Source organism: Ptychodera flava, chromosome 17 (assembly GCF_041260155.1).
Source record: "Ptychodera flava strain L36383 chromosome 17, AS_Pfla_20210202, whole genome shotgun sequence".
Taxonomy (NCBI): domain Eukaryota; kingdom Metazoa; phylum Hemichordata; class Enteropneusta; family Ptychoderidae; genus Ptychodera; species Ptychodera flava.
This window is the reverse complement of record NC_091944.1, coordinates 33,836,557-33,848,648: the sequence shown is the minus strand read 5'-3', so window position 1 is coordinate 33,848,648 and position 12,092 is coordinate 33,836,557. Positions and strand designations below refer to the sequence as shown.

At 36.6% G+C, this 12,092-nt stretch overlaps 1 long non-coding RNA gene across 1 annotated transcript; it reads left to right on the top strand.

The window, feature by feature from the left end:
* Positions 1–1,165: 1,165 nt before the first annotated feature.
* On the top strand, positions 1,166–9,043 carry LOC139116550 (uncharacterized). Its single transcript, XR_011548341.1, has 3 exons — positions 1,166–1,846; positions 4,673–4,779; positions 7,930–9,043. It is a non-coding gene; the product is annotated as an uncharacterized lncRNA (long non-coding RNA).
* Positions 9,044–12,092: the final 3,049 nt, after the last annotated feature.

Below are 12,092 nucleotides of genomic sequence, written 5' to 3'. Positions count from 1 at the left end.
GTGAACAAAACACAGTATACATGGATATATCATCGTTAGCAATTGGACTAAGGAGAAAGGAATATGTAAAAGATAGAAATGTACAGTACATGCACCTTCATAGGCAATGTTGACAAAAGCTGAATATTGAGTATTTTGACATGCGGTAAATTAAAACTTGCCAGGTTTGAAATTATGACAGTAAACTGTGACGGTGAATTTTAAGAATTATTTCAGAGGTCGGGCACAATGGCTCAAAATATAGCCTCTAAAATCTCATAAAACGGGAAGAGAGACACCAAAATAGGAGTAGTACATCCCTGTAGGCCAATGACCTACAGCAAGCTTTTTGATTAGAAGACAGTCCTGTCATTGAGTGTTGGGTTCAACATTTTAATGCAATGTGTTGACTTAAATGCTTGCCCTTATAACAGTACGTGGTCTGAACATTTTAAATCATGTAGTGTAGATGTTCTTGATTGTATGGAAGAGGAAGAGGGTAAAAACGCGCTGAGATTTTTAATCTGACAGTGCCTCCACCTCCCGAGTAACTGTGGCGTACCGGGCAGCTTAAAATGTTCAAAAAGGCCCGATATTTCAGCTTGTTTGCTAAGTGAACTTATACAAAATATATCTTTATTTTTATTCGATTCTTACTTGTAATCATTGATGCGCTAATTTTAACTGGCTGTGAGAGTTGTAGCTGCAGGTGCCCATCAAAGATGCGGCTAACTCATCAAACTCTCGTGATATTTGTGCGATAGGGGTGCACTTGGTCGGGAAAGCATGGTGCATCCGAGTGTGCCCCGTACTTCGAATGCAGGCTGATATAATTTTGTTGCATGCCTAAAAACGTATTCCAATGAAGGTCAAGCCTACACCCTCCCTTATATTAGTGACAATATTGAGTTTAACAAAGAAAGCCTTCTCATAAAAAATACAGAGTGCGCTCCTTTTTGTACTAGCAACCGATCATTTTAGACCTTAAGTTGCTTTAAAAACATATCCTCGCAATTCACTATTGTGTCGTTTCAAACTCCTGCTAGTATTTGCAAGTTGTAGGTTATTATAGCTGTGACCTCCTCTTGTGTAAACCATACTTGTATCTTGTGTAAAAATACTTGAAGTAATGTTATATAATCTTACGTATTTATAGACAAATAGGATATATGTAACAGTGCATAGCCTTCACTGAAGGCTGTGTCTAGTGTGACACTAGACACAGCATTTTGACAGACGGTATTTTCACAGATATTAAGCAGACACAAAAATGTCACAGTAATATATCAACACTGCGATAGCGGGCAGCTATTCTTGTAGGCACTATGGGATGGGAGCAGACCAGCACCCATTTTAACAGTCGAGGGTCGAGATCAGCACTGGCAAAGTGGACAAACAAAGTACTTCATTCAGTGGTATTGCGCGTGTTCAAAGGTCAGTCGCTGACAAAACATGGAGCAGCAGAAGTTACAAGATTTGAAAGAAAAGATAACAGGCGGAGACATAGCCTAGAATCCTATTCGTCCGCTTGCCTCCGTACCTCCGACCCATTTCGGGAGTGGGTCGGAGGTACGGAGGCAAGCGGATGAATATGATTCTAGGCTAGCTGAGACAAGGCACTGCATTACTACATTTACTGTGGATCTTAGCTGTTGTGAGATGTGTACGGCCGCGACCACAATTGGGAATTTACCGTTATGGTACACGCCGGAGAATAACAGTCTGCTATCTCTGTGAAATTATACCACTAACTTGAAAGTGACGAGTTTTCGTGTATGGAGGTATTTGCTCGAGTCTTACATGGCAGAGACATTGTGTTGAGAACATGACAGGATCCGGTGACATCTTGAAAAAAAACAACTTGAAGGTACGTTTATTTCCAGTTTTATATTATACCATGTTTTTCCGGAAAGCATTTGACCATAGGTGTAACGTGTTTGGTTTAATCTTAACTATGACTGAGTATTAATAACTAATTAAAGGCGTGCTCAATTATGAAAATCATTACGTCTTAAAGTACAAATTGCCAGAGGCGTGTTCAATTTATAGGGAATGTGATAGTTTATTGTGACAATCAATTTGCCTGAAAGAGCATCACGTACAATATAAGTTGTTTGTCTATCTCGCAGTAAATATACATCATGTATCTTTCTCAATTCACATTCTTCTAATTATACACAAATCATTTGCAATTCAGGGCTAGGATAGGCGGCTGTCAATGTTAAGATGAAAACGTTGACGAATGAGACTGCGAGCTGCAACCGTAGACTGTAGAAGTGAACTCGCTTCTACTGTGCTAGCTGCAGTACAGTAGCTCGAGGTTTTGCCTGGGTATTTTGGTCGTACGGCAAGTTCATAAGATCACACTGACAACACGAAACACAAACAAAAAATCTGGAATGTTTACAAGCAGAGTGATTCTGACATCATGAAAGTGTGACAACGCATTATTATTCATAAATGTAAATTGTAATCACGTGATCATACGGAAAACAAATGTCACGTTTTCTGCCATGCACGACACTTAATTTTTTCATATATCAGTTGTTTAACTTAACATAACAAGGAAGGCTGACGTGGCTAATCTACATTGATGTCGACAAGGTCGAGAACAACCGTTTCTCTATTTGACCTCACGTCCACTAATAGATAGTAGAAGCGTGGAGGTACTTGTATTGAATAAGATCAGGTCTGAGAAAGCAGTCGGGAGACGGAGTCGTCTAGTACTATAAATGACTACCTTATTACTGTACAACACCTGGGTAAGAGACCGCGCATAGAGTCAACTAACGTGAAGTGTCTCCGTTGTCTGTTGAGGGTATAGATGTCTCAGATTTGGGACTCCCGTAGATATAGCTCATTAGGCGGGGAACATTTTCTATGAGTCATGACAAAGGCACGTGAAATTAGACATATTGTCTTAGTAGACTGGACCTCTGGTTGGTAAAATAAAAGCAGTGATGTGAAGCGGTGCCTCAAAGTTTAATCGTAGAAGAAATGCTGAGTATCCTGATTAAGACACTGTATTAATAATGACGTAATACAAGAATATATTTCCTAACAAATACCGGCTTACTGTAAGTGTTGACTCGATCACAGTCCCTCAACACGTAACGTGGCTGAAAACAGTTACAGCTCTGTTCAGGAAAATCTTTACGCAAGTATTTACACTATCAGTTTGCATTACACTGTACATGTTATCTCAATCTTATAGTTTCTTATTAGCTACATATTTGTAGTTTGATTTTATAAATAATGTTATTAGTATTTCTTAAATATTCTTACCGTCAAATTGCCAGCGATCTTTAGTCTTCACTAGGTTTCAGAAAATTCAGCTTATCTGTTATAACTTTCCATTTCTGAGGAAATGGAAATCACGTAAACTAGTCATTTATTCATAGATCATGTTGCTATGGATCCGTAGCCCCACAACTCACTTTGCTAGTGAAACTAGCGAAGGGCGGGAGTGGTAGGGCTAGGAATCCACAGCAACAGATCATGATGCAAATCACTATGTTGACATAACTATGTTTGGCAGAACTGTGTGGTTTTACAAGCTGCAAGACACACAACTAGAGATGGCGTAACAATTTTTCGTCATCTGTGAATGCAAATTTGATATGTTGTAAAGTAACCCGTACACAGCCACACGTTTTGAAATTTTAAATTGTTTAGAAATCTTCACATGAAAAAACTGCCTATCAGACGGCTTTGATATTTATGATATAGACAGCTAAGAATGACCTATTTCAGATTTCTTTACATTGTGCACAAATAAGCAACTTTGTAATTGTAAGGCAATTTTTGTCATTTTTGATTAAAATCACTTTAAGAAAACCCTCTTGCGCGATAGCTTTGACATTTGATATACAGGTTCACAGGAATGCTATATTAAAATAATGATAAAATCTACAAATTTGGTCAAAACATTGTTTATTAAAATGAAATTGTCTGATACCTTTGATATATTGTATAAATGTTCCTTTAGGTGAACCAAACGCGACATTTTGAAGTTATGATTAAATCTTTGATTTTGTGTTTTTAGGGCAATTTACCATTTTCGTTTTCTTTTTCTCGAGAACTGCCCGTTTGATAGCTCTAATAGTTAGTTTACAGGTTATGTTACATGATATATTGAAATTATGATGAAACCTGCAATTTTGTATTTTGGGGGCAATTTTGCCGCTTTTGGTCAAAAAATTTGCTTCTAAAACACTACTCGTCTGATAGCTATGAATTGGTTTTCAGGTTCCTATGGATTATTTTAATATTATATATGAATTAATGATGAAATCCACAATTTTGTATTTTGTTTCCATTTTTGCCATTTTTGTCAAACACTTTTTCTCAAAAATTACTTGTCGGATAGCTTTAATGTTATATAGAAAGGGATTATATAAATGTGATATCTTCTAATTTATGATGAAGTCTTCGATTGTTTACTTTCAGCTATTTTTGCCATTTTGGTCAGGCCATCATGAAATCAGCTATCAAAGATTTCCACCTTCCTAACTCAGCAAGCTCTTTGGTCTTTAACTCCTGTGGAAGTTTTAGAGACAAATTTAGGTTGGACTACAACGTATACTAACGAAAATTGCTGACCTGCAGATATTACATAACAGAGTTTATCGTACTGTGATACACAAACTACAAACCTGCATTTTAACTCAATGATGTGTTTTTATACCAATAGGAGGACAGGTATGCTCAATGCAGAGTGCGATAATCCGAGGAGTGAATATTAGAAATCCCGGTATGTGTAAAATACAGCTGACTCTAAACGCACGTTTACCATAAAAAGTGAGTATTTTTTTTACTCAGATTTGAATTCTGCTCAATACTACTTGAACTTGTACATGTTAACTCTTCTTCTTTTTAAAATTAAAATGCAACTGCTTTATAGTCCCCAAGGACGAAGTCAGGGTGACTCGAATATTGTATTTAGTCTGTCCGTGTATCTATGCGTCCACTCCAGCATCTGTATATCTCTGACATGCCTGCATGAGTGAGATCATGTCGTCGATACTGTGCTGGTATTTCGCGGCGCCGGCATTGTTAGAGTCAAAACAAAGAAACGTCAGCTTGATCACTTGCGTCCCAGAATTTTATTATTCTGTGCGCCAATTTGGAAGATTATGACACCTACGTCGATTTCTTTAAAACATGGCACAATAATAATCACAGTTTGCATGCATATGCAAGTCATTTGTGATTTCTATGGGACCAATTTGATAACAAGTTGGCAATTTCTTATGTGTATTTTCCGTTCACACCCAAATAACAGAGATGCGCGACAGTCAATCTGCTTAAATGACGGCCAAATGTTAACAGTTTGTAGCAGACATATGCAAGTCGATGTATTTTTTATCTTATCAAATATGACATTCGGATTATCTTTTTGTTATGATAATATCTTGGGTTACAATATTAGCAAAAGTATATAAAATGATCGATAAAAAACGTTTCACACAGATGCATGTAATATCAAACGTGATGTTACAGAAAAGATGACAAAAATGCTGTGGTGAATACACTGTACGTGTGTGTAATTATGAATCTCACAGATTTCCTATTGTTCAAAATACAAATAGTAATTTGCCTGAACCCGAGTGTCCCACTTACGAGAAATGACCGAAATAGGAAATCAAAAGTAACAAAAACGTTTGTTGAATTCTTCAGTTAAGGACTTTTGCTGTCGTCTGTTGTAGGCAGCGGCATCCACTAACTGTTCAAATTCCAAGCATCCTCTCCAAAACAATTGGATTGATTGCTTTGAAATTTACAAAACAGGCTCCTTAGTGTGATTTACATGAAATGTGTAAAATTGTCACTATCAAAATTTGGATATTAATTTTTGTACTTTGTATCATTAGACTGACTTAAAAGTAATACCCCGGTAGTGTTGTCACAACATTACAATGACTATGTAGACGTAGTGCTAGGTATCGTAGATTAGTTACATGAAGCATGAACGGTCATCAGAAAGCTACCGAAACATGAGCTAATGCGACATTCTGTCTATTCCAACATGAAAATGTAAAACTTCATCATCAATAATGATTACATGTACATGTACCTATAAAACGGTAACTTTGAGTCCACCATTTTGACTGTTACGTCATGGAATATGGCGATATCAGTGATAGGTCAAAAATTAAGTTAGGCTTTAAAAACCTTTGTCCTTTAATATTCAGATGCTCGATGTGATATCAACATTAACAAACATGAAATTGACGAAACGAGGGGAATAACACGACGGCGTACAAAAGTTTTACAAAGCAAAGATATCAACTCTTAACAAATAATAACTATGTAATTTTGTTGTTGAGAAAGTCACCTATCAATCATTCATGTGAACAACTTTAAAATGATCTAACTTGTTGAAAAGTCTTCTAAAATGCCTCATAATTATTATTCTGTCAACGATTATGTACTGGGTATTTGCACTGTGGTCGGCTTTCAGCAGTGATAATTATTCACATCACTCTGCCGTTGTTTTATGCATTCTGCGACAAAATACGTACACGTACTCATTTATTTATTAACTCAATTCAAAAGTTACGGAAGTTAGCGGATTTCTGTGAAAATTGATGTTAATGTCGCAAGGATGCATGATCTGTGTCATCTTTGTACAAATCATGATGATGACTGCAGTATCATCTTCTGGGGCCTGATTTTTTGCTATTTTGGGTAAAACATTTAACACCCTCTTCTTAAAACAGCCATATCCAATCGCCTTTGTATGCAGTTTCTCAGGGGCGACCTGGCTGAGATTTGTTTAAAGTGTGATAAAACTTGCATACTTGGGTAATATGTGTCAGTCATTGTCAAACAAACCCTCTTTAGGATAGTTGAGCCGTGCTAAAATGTTATTACTCAAAGTGTGCCACAATGCATGGCGCAATTAGTTGGCTTTGTTTGGTCATGTAAATGATCTATGGCTTTACTCTTTGCCATCACAAAAATATGATGTTCACGTTATTTAAAAACTTACTATACAAAGCAAATGATGTTCTCTAATTTTAAATATGAATGTACAGAAAATGGCTGCGATTTTATTGTTGGAAATTGAATTCAATTCAAGATGACAATGTGTTTTAAATAAATATGTAATTATATCGGGAAAAAACTGAAACTTCTGACAGTCGTTTTTCAGGCTTTTGTTGCATGCGTCTGCATCAGTTTCTAGATTTTCGCCAAACAGCGCATTGAAATACAGAGATCTCAGCGTGTTAACACGGACTGTGCTGCATTGTTACTTTACTGTTGATAATCAAATTCATGTACGGAACAAAATTACATTTTAATGAAAATAATGCACTGGTAATGCATCTGATACACTAATTGACGTCAACGGACAAAATATTTGCGAATTTCAAAATGATTTTAATATCTCATATGATCATCAAATTTATTTTGTCTGAAGAAAGTGATTATATTATGACAGAGGTGCAAGTCTCTGAAGACTTTGCTTGCTTTCCCTAGCAGAATAACTTTCGTTATAGTTGTAACCAAACTTTTGTTATAGTTGTTGTGATTTTGTAATGTTTACATTACTCCTTTATTTCTCAGAAACTGGTGGTTAATATGCATGCAGTTATTCGATAAGAAAATACTCAAGAGCTGATTTATTATATCAATAACATTACCATTAACGATTTGCACATGTATATTTTGATAATCTGTGTACTTTGTTGCTCTCCACTTCGAGCTACGAACTTATGAGATGAGTTTATTGTCTAATGAATCTTTTGTTCTCGCTGAACTTTGCACACGTCTTTGGATTTACCCAGAAATAAAATTGGTCTAAAACTCATCCAGAATTAGCACTGCCAGGGTTATCTTGCAGTTAAGCTGTACTCTATAGTTACCTGTCATTGTAATATTCAGTGTTTACCTATCTTTTACCCGGAATGATTTCCTAACAAAGCGTTATTATTTCTTACATAGATAGCCGATGCACTCATGGATTGGTTGGAATTCTTATAGCTCGAGTCAAACGAAAGCTAACTGTGATGAAGATTTTTGATGGCTAGCCGATCTCTACACGGGGACACAATGATTTTTTCTTTGAATGTCTGTCAAGATTGTATTCAAAAATGTTTATGATGTAAATAATTCGTATGCAAATTCAGTTAATTGTCGTCATCCACTCCTGTTTTCAGCCAAAATAAACAAACAAAGGAAAAATTGTTAAAGTAAATAAAGATATATTACACCCAGTTTAGGTAAAAAGTCAGACAGTATTGAACATATCGTAGAGGTACTTTGGATGTTGTGGAATTAACATTTATTGTGTCAGTTACAAGTGTTTGGGAATCATGCTCTCACCACAGGAGTTCACGTCAGTTAAGGTATGAACGAAAAATATTACTGAAAGTGCATATAGGGCAGAAAACTCTTAGCTAAGTGTAACATTTAGTGTTTGATTTTGTGTATACTTACGTCTCTACAGGAATGCAATATGAAGTATACTCGAATATAGAAAGGAAATTCACAATAATGAATCTTTGGATTCCGCTTCCAATGAGATTTACTGATTTTCCACATTGAATAGAGAGTGGTCAATCAAGATCGTACGTCACCACACAAAATTATAACTAAAATTGGTCATTATTTTGTGATCCATCCTCTTAAGAGGTTACAGTGTCATGATGATTATCATAAATGTAAATATTATACATTGTAAATATTACAGCTTTATTTTGCTTCTGAGAAAGATAAGGTCTCAATTTAGTTTCAATCATAAAAATATTGGGAGTGGTACAGTTAGTTAGTTATGGTGTTTGTTGGAAATACAGGTAAATTTAACGTGTATCTAGGAGATCTCCGACAAGTGCAATTTTTTTCCTGCCAAAATATCAAAATGCAATCACACAATCCATGTAAGACAACGCTAAATATGCAAAGTAAGCAGCTCAAATGTATATGCGATGAAAATTCATTTTGTTTTTCTTTGTTTGTGTCCATAATGATCGACATACGAGGAAACCAAGGGTAAAAAGAAAGGTGTTTGCATTGTGCAATTGTAGTAACCGTTACATGAAATGTACACTCTGCAATTATCATTTGTTTTGATATAAAATAAAAAAATAAGAATTGAATCGCCATATAAATATGTGTGTGAATGTTTTCTTGGCTACAGCACTACGAATTTTTGCATTGACTACGAGAACATAGCTCTATTTACTCAACAGTCACATGTAATTACATCAATACGAAGGTATCAAATCAGCACATGTTTTCCGACCGAATTTTATTCAGAATTAAAATTTTGACAATGCTGAGAAGTGATATATTCTTGAAAGAAATGCAACTAATAAATTAAGAGATATCAGTACTGTCAGCACATTCATTTGTACAAGCAGTATAGTGGGAGTCAAAAGAGGAAAATATCCGCCAACTTATCTATGCAAGGCACTGAGTTCAATCACTCCTATAAAATATCTGTTATCCACCCAAATAGTTATTTTGATCAGTGGCCTTCAAAGTAAGTCTTGAGTAACCCATGACGAGAGACTGAATTGTGATTTTTTTTTCAAAATTTTGCGTTCTACTTGATCAACTAATGGTTCTTGTGTACGTTTTATGACATCTATGCGTTTTGAGTCCGGGATATTTTGAGTACAAATGTACAAAAATCATCTTTTATGTATATCGATAGAGGTCAATTTGATAATATTAATGGCAATATTTCTAGAGGAAAAACAAAATGTGCATCCCCTAATGGCCATTAATGTGATGTTGAGTAATGCACTGACAGATATTCTAGCTGGGGTAAACAAAACTGGCCATTTATGTAACCGGTGAATTGATACCTGTCAGTTTTGTAAACAATGATTAGATAGTGGCTGTTAATGCAGCCATTGAGCCAATTATGGCCTTTATCTGGCCATAAGAGCAATTTAAAACTGAATTTATTTCAAAAGTGAAAGCATGAAATAATTATTGTTTGCATACTTTTATAGCACATGATAGGGAGTGATAGAAATTGACACTAAAGTTACGAAACCAGATGTGAGTCCGAAACAAAATGGAAATTCCAAACGGAATCTGGAAGCTGTTATATATATAATTTTACTCAGCATGATTTGAATTAATTGCATTTTAATTTTAATACTAAATAATTCCGGAAAATATAGTTATGGATTTATTTGCTATAAGCATTTGATACAAGAGAACAATATTCCCAACATCACGGGCACTCTGTTGTTCTTAAATGATGATGTATGAGCGTGTAAACATGATTTCGTGTTTTAGTTTCCGTTTGCCGCTGGAGAACTTACATCGTGATTTTAAAAAAATAAAAACCTCAACAAAATGAGGTATTTTTAATACAAAAGAAACAGTCGCATTCTGCTGGTTCACCCAATTGATTATTCTTTCTCTCACGCCCGGTCATTCTGCACCGTGGCGTGCTCGGCAGAGTTCCCACCAACGCGTATTTACCGCAACCATGAAGTGCGTATTTTAAGTTCGGCGGAGAATGACGATGGTACTTTGCTATGACTACCGTGTACATGAGCGCGGTGGCTGGAATTGAACGTTCACGCGACGACAGCTATGCACGCGAGCGCCTCTTAACTGTCGTCTGTTGTCCCGGCCTCAGAAATGTATACATACAAGGGTATGCTCAAATGAACATGGAACCTGACGATGTGCGTTACAAAAAAGGGAGACAGGGGGGACAGATACTTTTACCCTCTAGAACGTCCGCAAAAGGTAAACAATTTTTTACTTTTGCAATGTAACTCACTGACGATAGAAAGTAAAATGTAGAATGAAAACAAAGGAAAAAATGTGAAAATATAACCCTTGACCTGCCAGGCTTGTTCACATTTCGTACGACCAAAACAGACTGAGTAAAAAGAAATGCATATTTGAAAAAAATCTTTCGGGTTTTATTGGAAGGCTTTCACTAAAACTGAAAAAAAACTTAAATTTTCTTCTTTGGAATATTATATTGGAAGGTTTTTACTACGAAGAGAAATAAAAAATATGTCCTTTCTTCTGCGCATGACGAAACCACAGAACGGCTTCGTATTTGCGACGTCCGAACATCCAAAGTTGCTACCGGATAACGACAATTTGTAACGCACATAGTCAGGATTAGCGATGCATTTATTCTCGGTCATATTTCGAATATTTACTATATGTCTGTCATTATCATAACTTGATGTGTGCTACGATGCCATTTCAAATTCCATACGTCGTTTTCGCGACGGAATTCGACTCACTTCATCGGTAAATAATGTCGTCCAGAAATGATTTGCACACCCTTGTGTATACATATGATTATGTGAAACGACACAGCGCAGGTCGCGCGAGCGTGCGTATAGTAATTACGTATGGTACGCGTATGCGTGCGTCGTTCCGCCGCGGCGTTTAGCATCGAAAGAATCCGGTCGATGTGGTCGCTTGTGACGTTCACGTAGACACGTAGTCGGGGACCACTTTGAGGTCTTCACAAATGTACCTATCTAAACCATAGACCCTCGAGAAAAACCGAAATAGTCCACTTTGTTTTAAAGACCGAAGATCAAATTTTGATACACAGATAAAGTGTTGGTCGGTAACTCACCTCTTGGTGTAAATAACTTGGGATCAATGATGAAATACTTCTCTGAAGCAGCGCATTTTGGGTGAGATGCACACAAATATCAGGGCGACAGTGCACCGTGCACTTTGCTTGATATTGCGGGAGTCGAGACGCGATATATCCTACCGCTCTTTAAAATGAAGATAGTATTCGTTCATACACAAATAAATTGACACTTCCTCACAGTAACGGTATGTCAGATATTCTTTACCGAGGTGTCCTAACGATGTAGACCAAGAAGTTCAAAAGAACAATGGGATGACTCCTGGCGACTGCGACGAAATTTGACATCACATGCAATGAGTAGTGTCAGCGTCCGGCTCTCGCTGTATCGGGCAACACATTCTGCACAACTGTTCATCACAGTTGCAGTCATCGCACGTCTGGATTATTTCAAAACTGCTTTTTTCTGCTACAATTAACGTCTAAATTATCCATCAAAATAGATCCTGTAACTTCACTGTGCCACCTCTGAATGTCGCGACGGTCGACGTATATACCCGTATGCGGTACA